Here is an 8318-nt window from a genome sequence, read left to right as displayed (position 1 = left end):
CTGATTTTATCCTTATGTCTGCTTTTATTCTTGTTGACCCCTCTGTAGCTTTTATGGGATGGATGACTATGTTGATCAAACAGCAGGCTCGCATAATAGCTAAGATCAGAGTTGCGAGCCAGATTTCCTACACTTCGTGGAGCGATCATGTATATTCAAGGCGAGGAGCCACTGCATTCGTGAGCATTGGGATGATGATGACAACGATTATGATGAGGCTGCTAATGGAGATGATGCTATGGCTGATTAGATGTTAGGGATCCCCTTGTCATTTGTGACAAAAAAAAGGGATAGTGGTATTAGTCTGTTGTTTTGAGATGCATATGATACTTTTGAGATGTATATGATACTTCTGGTATTACTTTCTGCCTAGCCTGATTAAGTTTTGACGTTTAGTGATATCGATGTGTGTTTTTGGTATATTGGTTTACAGTGATATTTCATCTTGATTTACAGGCATGATTTTGAGTTTATTGATAACTAGCTTAATTGATAACTAGCTTAAATAGTCATGTTATTATTTAACGTACTTTTACACTTGATATGTGAGTTGTGATTTCTAAAAATATGTTCGACAAAGGAAAAGCAAGATTCAATTAAGTCGATTTTGGGTTGTCTTTGATTTGTAATGTATGGTTTGTCATAAAATGTCAAAGGGGGAGTTTGTTAGATTTTATAGTTGTCAGCAGTCTATGGACAAAGAGATAGTTGTAGAAAAAATTAAAAAAGTCAAAGTTAAGTGGTAGGTTATATAGATGAGTTTGAAGTCATTAGGTCGTCTATGGAACAAAGGAAAAGTTGTTAGATTTTCTCTAGTTCGCCGCTAAGCTGTTGCTCAAGCGTCCAAAACAATAAGCTCTTCGCTAACTTGTCGCCTACCCATCATTCAGCGGAGCACTATCGCTCGACTGTCGTTGAGCTCTTGCTCGAGCGACAGTGCATCCCAAGAAACTCTAATTCACGTTTTTAAGGTTTTTAACTAGCCATACTACCCAAAACCTCCAAACTAAAATATTGCTCCTCACTTCGAAAATTATGTGTTGAACATTGAGATAAACTAGAAATCACTTCCTACATTTCATATAAATTGTTCATTCCTCACTTGCTTGAGCCATATTATTGAAAAACATCAAATCCACACATATCAAATGCCAAAACACTTACTTTCATAGAATCTGTCAAAGTTTTGCAAATCAAGGAAGGTGACCGAAGTTCTCGTTGTTGGAGAACGAGGAGTTCTAGGAGAACCACGGGAGATAGATGAATTTAAAAGGCCAGGAGTTTGTGCATGATCACGTAATCCAGGAGGGCTTTGGTGATTATAGTTAGAAGGTCAGAAAGTACTAGAGTTAGTCGAGTCTGGCAGTACTGTAAGTTAATTCGTTTATAATGGATTCATACTAGTTTGGGCTCGAAGTTTTTAATTCCATGAGGGGTTTTATTTGTTAGCAATTCTTCGGTGTTACTTACTTTTCTGCAATTTATTAAATAATGATAATTCAACATAGGATAGTGTGTGTGTGTGAATTCATCTGGATTAAATAATAACTATGGCCTTTTGCATTTATTATTTGGTAAATTTAAATTCCACATAAACACCTATTCACCTTCTTTTAGGTGTTAACTGGTGTCAAACTTCATTATTTTCACAAGTGACTAAGATTTTTGAATTTGAAATAGATATTAAGGAAAGTGTTTTGCTAGAATTTTTAAAGAAATTTGGAGGAGAACTTGTGTTTTGAGTTTTGAAACAAATAATGCTATCTAACATCAATTTAAGCAGCTATATTTTATAGGTTCAATTGAATAAGTTTTATGAATTTACATTTAAATGAAGACATTATTTATTGTCATGTAATTGTCACCTAGACTGGTATTTAACATTAGTGTAATGAATAATATTATTCTTTTGAAACCCTTTGTTTACATTTTTTTTTTGTTATAAAATTTTGTTATCAACCATGCTCATTATTTAGTCCATTAGATCTAACAATTCAACTAGCTATGGGATAATACTCTATGCATGTGCTTAGCTGACGTATGACCTATTGAATTACCACATGACTTCTGATCAAACTTCAGACATAAATAAATAAGATAATAAGATAAGAGGAAATTTCACGTAATGTCCATTTTCAGCGAGTCATTTGCCAAAATGTCCACAATTTTGTCAATGTCCATTTTCGAATTATGTAGACGAAAATACCCCTGTTAGAAATATTATTTTCACACAAGAATTCAAAGTTTTTCATATCACTATTCATGTCAATCAACGTAGAAATGTCAATCAGCATTAAATGCCTGGGTTGGATAGGTGTGGGTTGATGTGGGTCGGGTTATGGGTCAAGTAGGTGTGGGTCGAGTTGGATCGAGTTATGGGTAAAAAATGGAAAACCTGATATAACTCGACCCGAATACAAAAAAAAAAAAAAAAAAAAGGAAAAAAAGGGGGGGGAATGAAAAAAAAAAAAAAGCCCTAAACTAAGTCCTCTTAACTCTCACTCTCAGTCTCTCAATCTTCACTCTGACCCAACTCGCCGACAACGAGCCTGTCCATTTCTCTCTTATTTTCCCAGTTGCCGTTTGCCCACCACACTTTAGATTCCAGTGCTATAGAGTAAGTTTATTTCGTTATTTTTTTTATTTCGTTATTTTTTTCACTTCTCCAAGTCTCCCCTCTTCCTAAATCCTAAGATTTAGCTAGTTTAACATAAATTGATATCAAGATCACTGAGTGTCTCTATTCTATTGGGCGAGCAAATACTAACTGTTGATACAATTTGAGATAAAAAGTGGTACATGTGAGATACTGTCAAAAAGGTTGAAGAGGTAAAGTGTTTAAAGAAATCAGGAAAATGATTGTACTTTCTGTTGTCCCTGTTATTGTATTTTTGCTTTTGAGATATAATCTATATGTGAACTAAATTTGATGCTGCTGGATGATAAATAACACTAGTACGAAGTGAAGAATACTCCATTTGAGGCATATTTCGCATCTGAGTTAGGCAATAAACATGATGAAATGACACAGATTGTGTAGTTATTATACACTCTTAAGACTGTTTGAATGCTCATCAGCGACTAAATGGCTTCATTTTCTCATCAAATTTGTTCTGCATCTTGTTGAGGGTTGCATTTGTATATTGATGGTTTCTTATGGAGGAAGATTGTGATAGGTTGATAACAGATAGAAAACTTTGTCAAATCTTACGTCATGTATACTTGATTTTGCGTATGGTCTGTTGTAGTTAGCTCTAAATTTATTTAATACAAGGCTATGTTGTTGTTATTTATTTTGTTAAAGAATATTGTATTTTCGACTTATTTGCATATCTAAATTAGGCAATTAACTTAATGAAATTGTAGAAGATTGTGTATATACTTTTGAACTGTTTGAATGGTGATCAACTATAAAATGGTTACATGATAGCTTCAGATCAGAAGTCAGGTTTGCTTTAATTTCAACAATTAAACAACTTAGTTTAGATATGATATTTTATCAAATCATTGTATTGTAAAAATTATTTTTCTTGCACTGCATTTTAACAAGAATGTTATATTTGATTTCATTTGTACGTTCTCATAGTATTTGTTAAAGTATTGTTTTTATTTGTAGATGAGTATGACACACCGATATAATATTCCGGAGGAAGAACGTGTTCCTGCCCATGTGTCGCAAGTAAGCAATACAAAATATATATCAGTTGTCCTCAACGAATTGGATCCACAACAAAAGCGTCAGTTGGAGGACAGTTGTATAGGACATGTTGCAAGGTTACCGGAGCTGAAACTATCTGCTCAATTAATTCATGAAATGGTAAACAGATCGGTGGTATGCCGAAGCGGTTTGAGGCTTGGTTTAAGATGAACCAAAGGTTTCCACGATTTGGACTACCGGAGTTCGCACTAATTACTGGCTTGAAGTGCAATCCAGTGCCTAAAGGTGCCGAAGTTGACAAAATCCTAGAGAAAACCCGTCTACAAGATAAAATTTTTGCTAATATGGATCGGACAACGTGTAGCGACCTGGAGAAAGCTTTTTTGAAATGTGCCAACCGTAACGATCGTTACAAGTTTGGGTTGGCACTAATTATTGAAGGGGTATTTAATTCAAGAGATCGAAATATAGGAATAAATTCGACAACTCTTTCCATCGTTGACGACTTGGATTTTTTCAATGCTTACCCATGGGGGACAGTATGTTTTCAACTTCTCATCAAATCACTACTATGTGGATGGAGAAGAAAGGCGGACATGGTAAAAGTGAATGATTGTGATAGGATGACTTACACATTGTACGGATTCCCTCTTGCTGTCCAGGTATACATCTATTTTGGTTCATTTCAGTTCTTCTCATCGCTCATTGTTATTTATCTTCAAATATGGTTATTACTGTTACAGATGTCATGCAGATTTGGACGTACGAGGCAATTCCAGAGTTGGGAGCTCGATTCTCGAGTAAGACTTGTGACGATGTCCCGAGGATGTTGCGGTGGTCTGGCATGAAACAACCTCATTCCCGAACATATTCAGATTTTTTTGAGAAGACAAATGTAGGCGATTTACATACTAAATTGCCTTACACTCTGCAATATATATTTTTTCATTTCGCCTATTTTTCTTCTCCTGTAGGTGCACTTGTGGGCTACGCTGCCAGCAACTGCTGCAGAAGAATTACAGCCATATTTCGTTGATCTAGTTCCGTTGGAAGACGCAGCCGACCCTGTTTTAGATGATCTTGTTGCTCAATCAATAGAAATACAAGCTTGTCCAGTTGACGATGATGTCATACGGAACGATGACAACAACCATCGACCAAATAAATCCCAGAGAGGCAACAAAGGTGGACCTCGTCATCGAGGTTTGCATCTGGTTGAAGGCAGAGAAGAAGAGTATGGGGATCCCATCGTTGAAAGACATGTGTCTTTAAATGAGATAAGAGTTATCTTGAATGAGCAACGGGAGGCATTTGAGAGCAAGATGGGGGATTTGAGGAAAGAAATAAACACAAGATTCGCTAGTCTCCAAAATGATCTGGGAGGTCATGTGTGTGGTTTGAGAAATCATGTCACTGATGAGATGAATGTTCTTCGACGAAGGTTTGATGAAGTTGCTACAGAAATTGGACAACACAATGTTGGTGCTGAGTATGGTGGATTTGGTCATGACGATCGCAGTGGAGACGAGCCCCGACATGATGTTTTCACTCCCAATATTTTTGCAGACAGACAGGATGTCAGAGAGGCAACCGAACCAGTTGTTTGCAATATCCCTGATGTGTCCATAACGTCAGGAGGTGGGGTTGGAGTACTTGGGTCAGTAGATGTTGCTTGTGATATTGTGAAAGAGGCACCAGCCGTTGTACCTACAGTTGGTGTGACCATTGATGATCAACTGGTTCATGATAGCATCGTTTCTGGACCTTCGATGGCAGCTGATCCACCTACACGTAGACCTCGATCGTTGAGGCTGAAGAAGGCTAGTGTAAACACAAAGACATCATACACACGATCTGGTCGCAAGAGGGGTAAGAGGGATGTGTAGAATTTAGAGGTTTACCTATTTTGATTTATATGGTGGTTTTTCAATATGTATTTTGGTTTATGTCGTGGTACGGAAAATGTATTTTGGTTTAGACAGTGGTTTGCATATTTTTGTTTATAAGGTGGTATGTAATATTTTGTGGATGTAAATCGGTGGTTGAAAATAGTTTATAACTTTATTATCTCATATAGTGGAGTAGGAGATGTCAATGTTCTAATGAAATGTGGAGAAATCCTATACTTTAGTTGAAATGTCGTTCTATAAAAATGTACTGTCAAGTGTCCAGATTAGCAGACATTAATGTCGAGAACTACACGTCAAATGTCAAGAAATGAATGAAATGTCAAGAAATATATTGTTTCAATATAAATGTTAACATCCCTTATATTTTTGTTTTCAATAATATGTGAACATATGTGTCATTTTGTGTGATCATGTATGTGGAAATAAAATAAACTTCGTGCTACTTAGCAGTTAGTGAGGAAAAATTGATTAACTCGATCAGTTTTAATAAATTAAAGAAATTTATCGAACATTTTTTTTCAATATAAAATTTGAATTGTACAAAACGTTAATATATTTTTTTTGTGAATATAAAATTTTAATGGAACAAAATGAATTAAAAAGAAATTTATAATTTATCAAATTACAACACAAGAAAGGGAAAGATAGTGAAGGAGGGTCCCCAAAACAAAGTGAGAACTACAACAGGGAAATTTGCTTATGATCAATTATTGTAACACAACAAACTCTCCCATCCACACATTTACCTACAATTATTTGTCACATTCACTCACTCTTCACACGTTTTAATTAATTTTAGCTACTTCTCATTCGCTCCCCCATCCACACATTTAGCTACAATTATTTGTCACATTCACTCACTCTCTTTCACTCACTCTCTTCACATTTTAATTCAAATTTCATTCTCACATTCATTTAGCCGGAAACATTTTCCACATTCACTCAAAAAAGACACTAATTTGATCAGAAAAGGTAAGTAATTCAAAATTTGTATTTAATATTTGTGCTATTTAACAGTTAGTTGAATATCTCGAAAGAAAAATATTTTTCAACTACAATTTACTCGAAAAAACTTGATCTCCGTGTCACGGAGACGCTGTCTCCGTGACACTTCGAGAGTGTCACGAAGCAACTCTCTAGCAGAATTTTTTTTTTTAGTTTTTGTAATATGAGAGTGTTACGGAGCAGCTTGCTCCGTGACACTCTCTAGCAAAACTGCTCCGTGACACTCTCTAGCGAAATTTAATTTTTTTTTTTATAGTAATATGAGAGTGTCACGGAGCAGCTTGCTCCGTGACACTCTCTAGCGAAATTTAATTTTTTTTTTATATAGTAATATATTGCTCCGTGACACTTTCTAGCGAAATTATTATTATTATTATTATTTTTAAGTAATATGAGAGTGTCACGGAGCAGCTTGCTCCGTGACACTCTCTAGCAGATTTTTTTTTATTTATTTTTTTTGGTAATATGTTTAATAAACAAAAATATCACATTTTGTTTAAAATATTAATTTTTGATTTTAATTTTGTTTAATATAAAGACGTGAAAAAATTATATTTGTTTGGAAATATTAATTCTTAAATAATTAATTGTACAATTAACAGTAATTTGTTTTACTATAATAGATGTGTACAATCAAATGAAAATATAAATTCTTGAAAAAATTATTACAGTTCCTTAAAAATATTAATTCTTGTATAATTGATGCAGATGTCTTTAGAATACGTTCTCTCTTCGGAACAATGGTTTTCTGCTACCATCCTTCAGTATCCAAATCATCAATATGTTCAAGATTTTATAAATTTCATAGATGCAAATCAACAATGTTATTTGATGTGTAGTAATTTTTATGGATTTATATATGGAGCTGTTTTCAAAGGAGAAGAAGAACAATTTACTAGCAAGTTGGTACATGAATTTATAATGAAACTTGTGCATTGTGGCAAAAACAATGAAGTTTGGGTACGGTTAGATGACCATCTTGCTAGGTTTGGCTTGCAAGAATTTTGCCTCATTACTGGACTACCTTGCCATGAACCATTCGTAGAAATTGATTATAATAACCATCGTCTTAGAAATCAATACTTCAATGGCACAAAAAAAATTAGCAATAGGATGCTTTTTGAAACTTTCCACATATGTGAAGATACAGAAAATAAGTTTAAGTTGGGATTAGTTATGTTGGTTGAGTGTGTGTTGAATCCGACTTCACGACAAGTTGATTATAGAACTCTGGGCATGGTTGAACATCTGGATGAGTTCTTTACATATCCATGGGGCCGAATAGCATATTTCATTTTGTTAAATTCTTTGAAAAAGTCACAATTGGAAAGAATAATAAGGATGCAACAGAATGGACAGACAGAATGTAAGTATGCATTACAAGGTTATCCACTCGCATTTCAGGTATTATGTTCCTATTCTAATTACTTACGTATTATGTATAATTTCTTTGTACAAAGAATAAAATTTATACATCACATTTCTCTTTTTTTACGTTGCAATTTTGGATATATGAAGCGTTTCCACAAATTGGACAAAAGTTTGGTCGCCGTAAACACAGAACAGTGCAGATTCTACGAATCTATAATTGGAGGCCTAATACTATACTGAAAGAATCGGTTGTTAAGCAATTTTTGGATACTCAAGATGTATGAATTTTTCATTTTCAACGTACAATGACATTCGCATTTTATTATTAATAAGTTCAATTAAACAAATGGATTCTGATAGTTATGATTACAGAT

This window comes from Olea europaea, unplaced genomic scaffold (genome assembly GCF_002742605.1).
Source record: "Olea europaea var. sylvestris unplaced genomic scaffold, O_europaea_v1 scaffold933, whole genome shotgun sequence".
Lineage (NCBI taxonomy): Eukaryota > Viridiplantae > Streptophyta > Magnoliopsida > Lamiales > Oleaceae > Olea > Olea europaea.
Note: the sequence above shows the minus strand (reverse complement) of the source record.